Source organism: Lactuca serriola, chromosome 3 (genome assembly GCF_051521515.1).
Source record: "Lactuca serriola cultivar US96UC23 chromosome 3, Lser_US96UC23_V15, whole genome shotgun sequence".
Lineage (NCBI taxonomy): Eukaryota > Viridiplantae > Streptophyta > Magnoliopsida > Asterales > Asteraceae > Lactuca > Lactuca serriola.
Window position 1 is genome coordinate 200775054 of NC_136410.1, and position 13562 is coordinate 200788615.

Consider the following 13562-nt stretch of genomic DNA (forward strand, 5'->3'; position numbering starts at 1 on the left):
ATAACAACACTAACACTGTAAGCACAAAGCTTAGTGAGTTCCCCAAAATACCACATAAACACACACACACACACACACATATATATATATATATATATATATATATATATTAGCCACTCGAGGCTATAACTCTGTGGGTCCGTGCACCCAAGCTCTGTGAACCCTCAGGTTCTAACTCTGGGAACCTTCCGGTTCCAACCCTATAAACAGGCACAGCATAAATCACATAGAAATCATGCAGTACAACACATAGCATACACACAACATACACATAACTCTGATTACCTACTCAAGGTAAAGTATAATGAGAAGACTCACCTCGTGAATATCGATAGCTAACAAATCCCGAAATCACACGTGCTCGATCCTCCGAGCTACAATCTCCCTATAACATCATATATCTCTAATTAACACTTTTTAACACTAAGGTTGACTACCCCTAAGAAGTCAACATTGGTCAACTCTTGGGCAATGGTCAACGGTCAACTTTGACCGGATTCGGCGAGTGCACTATGGCGACTCGGCGAGTCTAAACGTTTTCACCAATCTCTGGAATTCCCTTTTTACACGTCGAGTACTCCCCCTGACTCGACGAGTTCCACCTGGAAGAATCGCGGGGCCACCCCGACTCAACTCGCCGAGTCTCAAGAACAACTCGGCGAGTCCCAGTTCAACTCAGACCACCTGCCAACCCTCTCACACTCGCCCTGACTCACTGAGTCAACCTATGACTCGACTGGACCACTCACTGGGCGATCTGAGGGCAATCTTCAAGCTACTCGCCGAGTTTGCCCATCGGACTCGGCGAGTCCATGCCATGCAATCACTCAAACTTGCTTCTAAGGTCAGATCTGCTCCAAAAATTCATAGATCTGGCCTTCCTAGACTGATTGAACACGTAAAGTCCTTATCTTGGTGTTCATAACACACCCCATGGCTCATAAATGGCATTTTGACCTAAGGCATAAGGATTCCAATCCAAAACCTCCATTGATTCACAAAAAGCTTGGGCAAAGGGACACTCTGGACCTCCAAAGGTCCAGATCTACAACTTACTCACTCAAGGGACCAAGGAAGCACTAGATCTTATCATAAAAGGGTTCAATAAGCCCTAAACCAACATAAATTTCGACATAGCAGAAATAGCTCGAAGAATATACCTCAAATGTGATGCTCTGGACCCCAAACTCTTAGAAAGTGGCTCCTCTTGCCTTTCCTTAGCTAATCCTCCCTTTTCCTTGCAAGATGACACTTCCAAGATCAACAATGGCCTCCTTCTATGCTCAAAACGCTTACACTCGATAAGGGTTTCACTCAAGGGACTGATGAGCACAAATGACGGCCATAAGGCCCTTTAAATAGGTCCCAAACCCGAGAAATTAGGGTTTCATTAAACAGCGCAGACTCGCCGAGTCCATACTTTGGACTCGCCGAGTCCAAGCGCGAACCCACGTCCAGACCCGCGATCCTACTCGACGAGTCTGAGCTCCAACTCACCAAGTCCCTTCTCAAAACACCAAAACATAAACATAAAAGATACCTGGAAATCCGGGCTGTTACACATGAGGACGCTTTTAAGCATCTAGATGAGGTCAATGACATTACCGATTACTTCAATGCTCCTAATGTTCCTAGAGAGACAACTTTACTAAGGATGCTGCCAGTCACTTTTAAAGGACCTCCAAAAGACTGGCTGAAGGCACTACCACCTGGTGCAATCACTACTTGGGATCAGATGCGTGAGCAGTTTCTAGATTAATTCTGCCTACCTTCCAAGATAGCTAAACTCAAGAAGGCGATAGCTAATTTTGACCAAAATCCGGGTGAGTCACTCTACGAGGCATGGGAATGCTACAAAGGTTTGTTAAGGAATTGTCCTCAACATGACCTTAACATTCAACAAGAAGTATCCATTTTCTATGACGGGGTTAATGTAATGACAAGACAAATCCTTGATTCTCAAGGATGGCTTATAAAGAAAAATCTGGGGGAAGTCAAGGAGTTAGTTGAAGAATTTTCAAATCATTCTCGTGAGTACCACAATCCAAGGCATGAAGGAATTAAAGGAATTGGGGGAGGAAGTTCAGAAGACATGGTTTCTGTGCTAGAAATGCTCAACACTATGGATAATAGGATGACCAAGATAGACCAGTCAATACATCCTATAAGAGTTGGTTGTGAAAGGTGCAATGGTCCACACTTGACTAAGGATTGCTACATGGATGAATATGGGAATAAAATAGCTCAAGTTTTCTTATCGGGTGGGGATAAATATGATGAAGACTGGCAGAAAAGAAAGAAGGAGTGATTGCCATATGATGAATACAAGAAGCAAAAGGAAGAAAGATATAGGCAGACAGGTCGAGGCTTTTACCAAAAAGGGCAACCACCAGCTAAGAAGAAGGTTGACTTGGAAACCATGCTACTTCATTTCATGGAAGCTTCAGAGAAAAGACATGATGATACTGATACAACACTGAAGGATCGAAGAATAATGATGAAGGATCAATAATCTATGATGAAAGAACATCAGGCAATGATGATTGACCAGCAAGCATCATTAAGAAATCATCAAGCCTCTTGTAACGCCCGTTAATTCGGGCTAGTCAATTTAGAGACAATAAGCATCAAAATTGAGTTTTTGATGGAAGATTATTTAGAAGGATTAATCTTAATCAAGTTGTAGTATGTGTTATAAGGGTTCCGTACACATAAAGAACGCCGAAATCCGAGTTATAACGAAGAAGTTATGGCTCGTCGAAGTTTTACGGCAAAATCGGCACCGGGAGACGTAAATAGTGAATTTAAGATAGAGGAATTTTTAGCCTTAGTGATCTAAAAAGAAATTGTAGTATACATTAAACCGAGAACATACAAAAAAAGAACACCCAAATCTGACTTCGTATGAGGAAGTTATGAATTTTCTAAGATTTGGCATAGTAGTGCACGACATGAAACTCGAATTTTAGCTCGAGCGGTTTGTGGCCTACGAGACCTAAATGAGAGTTGAAGATCTCATTAATAGGAACTCAATGATAAAAAGACAGACAAAAACGGAGTCCGTATGTAGAAGTTATGAATTTTACGCGGACATTTAACAATATAATCTCCTCCTACTGTTAAATTTAAGATCGGTCGAGAATTTGCCGATGGAGTCTAAATAAAAGTTGTAGATCTTGTTTTTACCTACGCGTGGAAAAAACATAGAAAATGGAGCTCGTATGCGAGGGTTATGATTTTTCTAAGTCGGGAGGGTGTTGTGCGAGTTTGGGTGACGTGGCGTGATCACAGCCGTTGTTTTCTCTCCAAGGAAAGCCATCAGATGATAACACATGGTACTGACTCGGCGAGTCAGTGGACCAAATCGGCGAGTTCATCAGGAATTCAGCCTATAAATAAGAGTCCCGGGTTCCCTCATTTCCTCACCCCTCAACCCTCTTCTTTCTCTCTCTATACTCTCTCTCTAAGCTCCCTAACCCCCCCTAAAATCTAGGTAAACCCCTAGCACCCGAAGGAATCCCCGAGGCTCATGAAGCCCCGAGAAAAGAGCCTTTCAGCTCGGGAACACTGCTCCAGCGAAGCCCAGTTTTGCGAAAAACCCGCTGTAAGTGACCTACGCCTACTCTATCGTTAGTATATCTTATGTTTTATGTAACACCGTGAATTTCAAAATAATTTTTCGCATAATATAAAAACATTTTCATTTAATTTTCATAAAACATCAAGTTTAAAACTCCAATCCATATCATACAAAATCCCAAGATCACATATCATAAAAATCCCATGCGTGTGTACAGATCAAGCCGGCGCCTTCCCACGGTCATCACTAGTACCTGAAACAAACAACACTAACACTGTAAGCACAAAGCTTAGTGAGTTCCCCAAAATACCACACATAAGACATATTAGCCACTCGAGGCTATAACTCTGTGGGTCCGTAGACCCTGCTCTGTGAACCCACTGGTTCTAACTTTGGGAACCTTCCGGTTCCAACTCTATAAACATGCACAACATAAATCACATAGAAATAATGCAGTACAACACATAACAAGAATATAGCATACAAATACTCTATCACATAACTCTGATTACCTACTCAAGGTAAAGTATAGTGAGAAGACTCACCTCGTATATCTCGATAACTCGTGAATCCCGGAAATCACTCGTGCTCGATCCTCCGAGCTATAATCCTCCTATAACATCATATATCTATAATTAACACTTTTACCACTAAGGTTGACTACCCCTATCAAGTCAACACTGGTCAACTCTGGTCAACAGTCAACGGCCAACTTTGACCGGACTCGGCGAGTGCACTAGGGCGACTCGACGAGTCTATACGTGTTCACTGACTCCCTAGGATCCTCTCCTGACACGTTGAGTACACCCCCAACTCGACGAGTCCCACCTAGCATGAATCACGGGGCCACCACGACTCAACTCGCCGAGTCTCAAGAACAACGCGGCGAGTTCCAGCTCGACTCAGTCCACCTGTCAACCCTCTCTGACTCTCCCTGACTCACTGAGTCAACCCATAACTCGGTAAGACCACTCGTTGAGTGGTTAAAGGCAATCTTCAAGCTACTCGCCGAGTCTGTTCTTCGGACTCGGTGAGTCCATGCCATGCATCAACTCAATCTCGCTTCTGAGGTTAGATCCGCTCCATCAACTCATAGATCTGGCCCTCCCAAGCTCATTCATCACGTAAAGTCATAGTCTTGGCTACCATGCAACACCTACAAGGCTCCTTTTGAAGAAATGACCTCTAAGATGGCAACCTAAGTCTCCAACCCAAAAGGAAGGACATAAAGAATGGTACTTGGGACTCTCTGGACCTACTAAGGTCCAGATCTAGGTACCATATCCCCATGGGACCTCTCACACTCCAAATACAAGGCAAACATAGCATGAAGAAACCCTAGATTTGACCATATCAACAAAAATACGAGAATAAGCTCTGAATGATACCTCAAGAAGCTTCCTATGACGAAATGGAAGTAGATCCAAGCTCCCCCAACTCCTCTAGCTTGACTTTCCCCTTCCTTTCTTGCAAACACACACAAAATTGGTGAATAATGGCCTCTTATCTCACTCACAAGAATCCCTCAGCTGTTTAGGTGCTCTCAAGGACAAGGTAGCCGCAATGAAGGGCCATAAGGTCCTTCAAATAGGGATTAGGACCGGGAAATTAGGGTTTCATTAAACAACTTGGACTCGCCGAGTCCATTCCTTGGACTCGCCGAGTCCAGGTGCGAACCCGCATACAGAACCTCGATCCTACTCGGCGAGTCTAAGCTCCAACTCGCCGAGTCCCCTCACAAAATACCAAAAATATATGAATAAAAGATACCTGGAAATCCGGGTTGATATGAAGTCACATTACACTTAGTTTATTTTCATCACAGGTGTTGATATGAAGTCACATTACACTGAGAGATTAAGGAGATATAAATCACTAGTGATAATGAATGTAAGTTCTGTTTATGCTTATGTTTCTGTATTGACGATGACATCCCAAATGTTTTAAAATGAATAAAAATACTTTTCTTCGAAAATTCCTTGATAACATATTTATCTTGTTTTACTGGGAACAAATTCCGCAACATTTTTATTAAAAGAGGTACTCTGACTTTTATAAAGCATAAACAAAATCGGTCTTTTCTGGACGTGAAAATGGGGATGTCACACCTTTATCCACAATCTCGAAGCTCAACTTGGTCAACTAACAACTTTGTTGGACTAGAAACTATCTCCACATTTTCCCAAAAATAAGACTCAATCCTATGTTATAATGATCGAGACTAAAGAAGAGGCTATCTCTAAGTTCCTAGAAGCATTAGAAGTGGAGCCAAGGCAACCCGAACTAGAATGAAGAAGTTAAAGATCGAAAATCCAAATTCAGCTGAAATACTGAACTCACGACGTGAGCCATCCATGCTCACGACGTGGGCCCAATTTGAAAAGAAGACTTCAGAATCCATTCCGGCTTATCGTCCGCCTTTACTGTTTCCTTCCTAAGCTAATCTTAGTCAACTGGAAAAGGAGCATCTGGGGTTTATTTAGCAAATAAAGGGTATTCCAATTAATACTCCTTTTTTCGAGTCATTATCCAAAATTCCCAAATATGCAAAGTTTTTACAAGACTTGATAAACACTCGTTAGCAGTTAAAGAAGAATTCTAAGGTGATTCTAAGTGAGAAAAGCTCAAAAGTTGTATTGGGAGAGATACCTAAGAAGATGGGAGATCCTGGATGCCTCACTCTTCCATGTGAGTTTGGAAATAATCTGAAGACTTACGCTTTAGCTGATTCTAGGGCTAGCATAAATTTGATGCCTTATTCATTTTTATCACAAGCTAAATATTCAGAAGATGAAGGCTACAAAAGTGACTCATCCTAGGGGGATTGTAGAGGACATCCTGGTGAAAATTGGGAAATTCGTTTTCCCAGTTGATTTTGTGGTTATGGACATGAAATAAGATGTTAATGTCCCAATCATTCTTGGTCGCCCTTTACTTAATACGGCTAAAGCTTTGGTTGATGTTCGTGAATCCAAGCTTACTTTGAGGGTTGGAGATGAAGAAGAAACTTTTGGAGTTCAAGATGGTTTCCAAGGGAGTGATGTTCATGATGAGGTCTTCAACATTAATGAAGAGAATGAACTTGAAGAATTAGAGAAGCTTATGGAAGAAGAGATTCAACAAGTCAAATGCTCCAAACCAATAGCTTCCGTTCCAATTTTTTTTCGAAGTGCTTGCTTATAAAACTCCCATATCTTTGGTAAGAAAAGAAAGCGACGGTTTATCAAGTGATGAAGATGAGGTTACTTCAAAGGAGATGAGTCCAGTGGTGAAAGAAGAAAAGATTCCTATGGAGCCTAAAAAGACTGAAGAAAAACTGGAGACTAAAGGGATCAAAAGAAAACTTGATGTAGTCGAGGTGAAAGCAAAAAAGGAGAACTCGAAGATGGTGTATATTAGACATGTCCAAGCTTACAAGAGGCGATGGAAGGAGCATAAGATTCAGGTGGTGTTGGACAGCTCAACGTAAGGAGGCACAGAGTCCAGCTCACGACTCCAACAAAAAGAAGTGCTTCTCGGGAGGCAACCCGAGCTCGGTTTGCATTTTCTTTTCTTTTCATTTGAGTTTTTAAATTTTTAGTTTTTAGGAATATCAATTGTCTCATCATCTAATAATCCTCTGAATGGTAAAAGTCGAGTGTGGGGGTTCTTAAAATTAAATGGTTTAAAAAAAATTAAAGGTTTTTAGTAATAATGAAATTTATTTTTCAAACTAGAAGCGAGCTCACGACGTGAGTCTAGACTGATATACGTACTGAAATACTTTGATGATTAACCCACCATTTTCTCTCAACCCATTTAGAATAATCCAATAAGTGTATTAGCCTATTTCCGCTTGATTAAACAATCCAATTGTTTTAGCCACATATTACTCACGACGTGAGGTCTTTATTCTCACGATGTGAGCAAGAATGAATCAGGACTACTTGAATAAAGAAATCAGATTTCGTTTGACCTACCATTTACTTATCCCTCAAACACCGACAACTTCTTGGTCCCCCCCACGCACTCGATTTTGACCAATTTCACTACGTTGTACTCTTGTGCTCACGTTAACATCAATCTAAGGCACACCAATCTTACTTTTAGTGTTTAGCTTTGACTTATTTGGTTGATTTAGGGGTTAGGGTTTGTAGTCTATTTGAATCTCAAAATTGATGCCCTAAATATGAGAAATCTTTATTGCGTGTATGATTAATATACTTAGAATCAAGTTAGAATAAAATCCCAACAAAGTATTTGGCCCGATTTGTAAACTGTCATGACCAATTCTCGTTGTAGGCAACGTATTCACGACGTGAGCCTTAGTGCTCACGACGTGAGCCTTAGTGCTCACGACGTGAGACCTGGGATATGGTCTTTTGTTTGCTGCTAATATGTTTAACATGTGGAGCATTTTGTTTTGTCTTTCTAGTTTATTTGTTTTTTTGCAGAAAAATGGCTTCAAGAGGTGCAACACAACGTGTTTAAAGACCCAACACGTCGTGTTCTTCATTAAAAACGTGTGTACGACAAGGCACTTTTCCAACCGGATTTTCTATCTCAACACACCGTGTTTAGAGATGACACGTCGTGCCATTCTTTAATTTCTTCTTTTTCTTCAAAATACAAGATCCAAGCTTCCAATTCCCAATTCCGATTCCTTTTCCTTCCGAGCATGTCTTTGTTGCTGCAAAAGAAATTTTCTACTAATTAAGTACCTTTTGTTCAGTATTTGAAACAAATACAACACAAAATATTAAGATAATACATGAATTATATGATTAAATATGCCAATATCAGATGCTTGGTGTTTAGGGAGACACTTCTGCAAGCCTAGCTTCTATCAAACTAGTTTTCACTTAGATGATTTGTTGTTGAATACACATTTGACATTGTATTATCAACAAAATTTTGTCATTAAAAATTGATTTTTTTTCATGATAGAACTAGGATCTCCTTCTATAACAACCTTTTCTTTCGAGCCATGATTTACAATTTGTTTCTTAGAAGAAATATCCACATTATTCAACACATAAATCTTCAATTTTGTAGCATTACTCCCATCTTCACCATTCACTACACAATTATTCATCTTTGAACTATATGTTCATATTAGAACAATAACGTACATTATCATTTCCATCTTCTCCACAATTCACCAAGCCTTCATGCAAAAGTGCATCATGTTTTTCTTCCACTTCCCTTCCTACTTCTTTAATCCCACAGCACTGCTCATTTTGCAGATCTCTCAAAACAAAGTTAACAATAAAAGATGCTCAATCTGTATACTCATCTGTACCAATATCAACTCTCTTGCAACTAATATCAACTTCATTGGCAAATCTGGTTGATGTAATTTTTACACGAATTGCAAAACATTCTTTAATTCTTGTGAATTTTGTTTGTGAAAACAGTGTTTCACAAGTATCCAACCATCTTGTAATTAGTGTATTATCCAGTGAAGTCAACATTGCAGGTACTAAGGCGTTTTTCATTAACAACCTTTATTCTTCAACCAGTTTTAAGACATTCACCATATTATTTTATACTCCTACACAATATAAATAGTTTTTTCACATATAATAACAAAAAAAAAAGATTTGAACAAATAATTAAACCATGTAATTATTGTATATAAAAAAAATATAATGATTATTATTCCAATACTTCATTGGAACTAAATGCCTTTATATCAATCTTTTCTTTTCTTAGTTGCAACGATCCAAAAACTCCATTATTCAATTCGTATTCTTCTAGAACTCTGAGGTGCTCTGAATCCAATTCACGGATGAATGGTTGTTATCTTCTCAATTTCACATCCTTACAAACCACCCTATCTGCATACACAAACTTAAAAAAATTTTAATTACATAGCGATATGGTGTAATAATTAAACTGTAATATAAATGAATATCTTAAAGCATACCATTAACAACTTCAAAGGGTTTGTATAATAATAGTTTTTTCAAATGATCTCCATTTTAGTTTGCAGTCTCCAAACAACTTATCATATAGCCACACCAATCTATATTCTTCCAATAAACAACTTTTATTAGTTTTCTAATAAAAGAAGTGTTGGATGATCCATTCATCTCCGTATCCACAAATTTGTTTATGAAAAGATTTATTAAATTCGACCTGAAGTTGTTGTTTGCTTTATTGGTTGCCCTTATCCTTTTGAGGTAGTTGTTGTTATTGAACTTTTGTCCCTTTTATTGTTCTTTCCATTCCTTATATTTGTATCACCCTAATAATCAAGGTATAAATTTTCATTTTTGAGATCAATCCTAAACCCTGAGAGTTCACAAATCATAGTTTCCAAAAATCATAAACATGAATCAGAGTATCCCAAAATCATAATCTCATAAAAATCCAAGTTGATGTGCACGATCAAGCCTTCGCCTTTCCCCAATAATCTGAATTACTTGAAACATAAAACTGAAACTAAAAGCCAAAGCTTAGTGAGTTCCCCCAAAGTACCACCACACCACATATAACATATACAATCATGCATGTTGGGTCCAATAAGTCATCGAACTAGAATACACTCGGATCCACAACTATCGGGCTGGATTACCTCCGACCCAATCATTCATCATACAGGAATACTCTCGGCTCCACAGTCATCGGGTTGGATTATCGTCGACCCAATCAACCATCGAACTGGAATGCCTCGGCCAAATCAGTCATCGAACTGAATGCCAATATGCAACGAGTCCAAATAGTCATTATATTGGTATACCCTCGGGTCCCCATCCATCGGCTGTGACATCCCCAAAATCTCGGCCAGAAAAGACCGATTTTCATTTATGCTTTTAAATAATTTCAGAGTAAATCCTTTTGATTTGAAAGAGTTGCGGAATTTGTTCCCAAAACAAAACATGATAAAATAATATTTATCAAAGCATTTCATCAAGAGATGCATTTTCATTTATATAATCAAAACTCGGGATGTCATGTTCCGATACAGACCATAAAGCATAAACGATAACATTACAAGTCATTCAACAAATATATACACATACAGACTTGTAAACAAAACAACTTGATGATTCAACCATCTTATGCCCTCGCACCACTACCTGTAATACAAATAAAACTGAGTGGGTCAGGCTTGGGAGCCTGGTGAGCATATAGGGTTTTCAACCCACAATGAATAAGTTATATTTAATTTCACCAACCAATCACTATCCCGATTACCCATTCCCGTTGTCCTCACTTTACGTCCCTAAAATAACATCTATCTCAAGGGACCTAATCTAGGATTTTCATCGGCACGGACATCACTGCGAAGGGGTTTCCTCAACAATAGATATCCTAAAGGCAACCATGAGGGGGATAGAGTACACCGGTGAACACATCGTTCACAACACCTACAGGTTATGAACCTGCTAGCGTTCCACTGGACTGTCTAGAAAGAGTCCGTGGTCGTTATCCATACTCCGCTGAATAACTAGATCAACAACAACAACAACATCGAGGCCTCTCATCTGTTTATTACACACCAACTATCTACCCATGTTCTACCCAACATATTAGTAGATAAAATATATATTTTCATACATAGTTTAAAACCTGTATATCATTTTCATTCAATATATATTCCACTTAACAGATGAGGCATACCCACGTAACACGTATTTCATAGAAAGCAATTCAGATCCATGAGATGGAATAAAGTGAATATCCATTCACGCATACAATCACAAAATATACACATAACAAGTATATCGCATAAAATACTTCATAGTTACTTGTTAGAAGAAAGTAACTGCACCCTCACACATATAAACCACAATTTACTTAATACACTCAAACCACACTTGTATTATTATCGTGTTTATGAAAGGTAGTATACACTCACTTGATCAGAAGACGATCGGACAGCACTACGACTTGCAGAAGTAGTAATCCTCAGCAGATCTAGAAGATCTTCACAAAAATCGAACTTCTCGCGGGCAGAGCTTCGACTCGGGAACCGCACTTCTCAGGATCTTCGGGATCTCGGGACTTGCCTCGGGGCTCGAGAATAATATCGGGGCTTCGGGGTATTTCTGGCACGCAAAACGATGCAAAACGGGAGAGAGAAGAGAAGAAATTGGCAAAATAGCCGGCTGCCCTCGCATCCTATTTATAGAGGCTGGAGCCTCGGAGTACGCGGGGCGTACTGGCCTCCGAAATCGTCACTGCATGCGTCATCCGAAGTGTCGACACTCTTCGAAGTACGCGGGGCGTATGTTGGATCGGACCGCTGACTCGTCTTCGGATAAGGCCAGAATTTAAGATTAAAAATAAATACAAAATAATTAATAAACTTCGGAAATTCATATCTTCTTCATACGAACTCCGTTTTCGACGTTCTTTATATCCATGCGAAGGTGAGACTACGCTCTACAACTTTCATTTAGACTCCGTCGGCTAATTTCGACTTTATTTTTATTATTTATTTTTAATAGGCCGCGACAGAAACTTTCGTTATAAATTCATAACTTCTTCGTTTGACGTCCGTTCTCGCCTAACTTTTTATCGCTTCGATACCAACAATGAGACCTTCGATCCTCGTTTAGAATGCTTCGGCTAAAAACCGCTCGATCTCAAATCGAGTATTTCAGGCTGCATACCGCTAAGTCGAAACTTCGATAAATCATAACTTCTTCATACGAAGTCAGATTTGGGCGTTCTATATATATTCGGAAACCTCGTTTCAACTACTACAACATTAACCAAAGATATTAAGTTTATTTTACACTTAAATTTTGACGCTTATTTTTATTCTTAATTAATCAGACTACATAATTAAGCAATTAACCACAAAACACATAATACTCAAATAATACATTCTTATTATTTCAAAACGGGTTATAAAGGTTAACCTAGACTATTACATTGCTAAAAATGGCAAGCCCGGAAGCACAGGCGTTACATCGGCTCAATTACGCCTGGTTTGTTGGCTCACGCACATACCAATAAAGCCTCAACCCAAAATTCATACTATGTCGACATATACAACAGATAAACGTATAACCAGTCGACAGACAAATAGGCAGATCTACAAATCACTATCGTATAGCAATATCATATATATCGGGATACATATCTAATATATCACTACAAAATAACATCCTATATACCAACATACAGATCTAACAGATTACTACAACATAACAACATCCTATATACCATGATTCAGATCTAATAGATCACTAAATCATCACTACATCCTATATACCAGGATACATAATCTAGTGGGCGGTATTGGAACATTCGACCCACAAGTACAATGAGAATAACTCACCTCTCAGTCTGAAAAAATGGTTGAACAAAATGTTGCTCCGGATACCAACTCTATAGGTCACCTATACAACATATAGTGACCAAATCTCAAACCATAGCTTAAAATACCTTAAATTCCCTTAAGTTAAACTTGTTCAACCCTTGGTCAAAGTCAATGTCAAAAATTCAAAGATTTCCTTTTGGGCTGCATACACCCAACATACTCCCCTCTACGCCTAGCGTAAAGGGTGCCTTGCAAGATTACGAGCTTGAACCCTTGTATGCGTAGCGTATGTCCAAGTATGCCTAATAGCTGAACCTAAAATTTTCCATTAAGCTCTTGTTCCATTAAGCCAAGACACCAAACTTCATATCTTAGTAAAATGGGACTTCTTAATGGATAAAGTCCCTAACTTTATCCATTTGCATGCATTTAAGAGGGTGAAAATTTAAATCCTTGGTCCAAAAGTCACCAAAAACTCCCAAACTCTTGCATTGCTCAATGAGAGTGTCCAAGATCTCATTTTGATGAATCTAGAAGCTCAAAACTCTAGGAAACTACATTTTAAGGCCGTGGAGTAGCTTATACTCCATTAGACTATCTTATGGACCAAAAATGCATACAACTTCTAGGATAACAAGATCTAAGCAATTTATACATCAATGTTCAAGATTTATACTTCCAAATGAAGCTTGAGGGCAAGATATTACTGGATCCAAAGTGCCT

At 39.1% G+C, this 13562-nt stretch overlaps 1 non-coding gene across 1 annotated transcript; it reads right to left on the bottom strand.

Moving 5' to 3' along the window:
• Positions 1-1783: 1783 nt before the first annotated feature.
• On the bottom strand, positions 1784-1890 carry LOC145096621 (small nucleolar RNA R71). The gene has a single exon (XR_013703996.1). It is a non-coding gene; the product is annotated as a small nucleolar RNA R71 (small nucleolar RNA).
• Positions 1891-13562: the final 11672 nt, after the last annotated feature.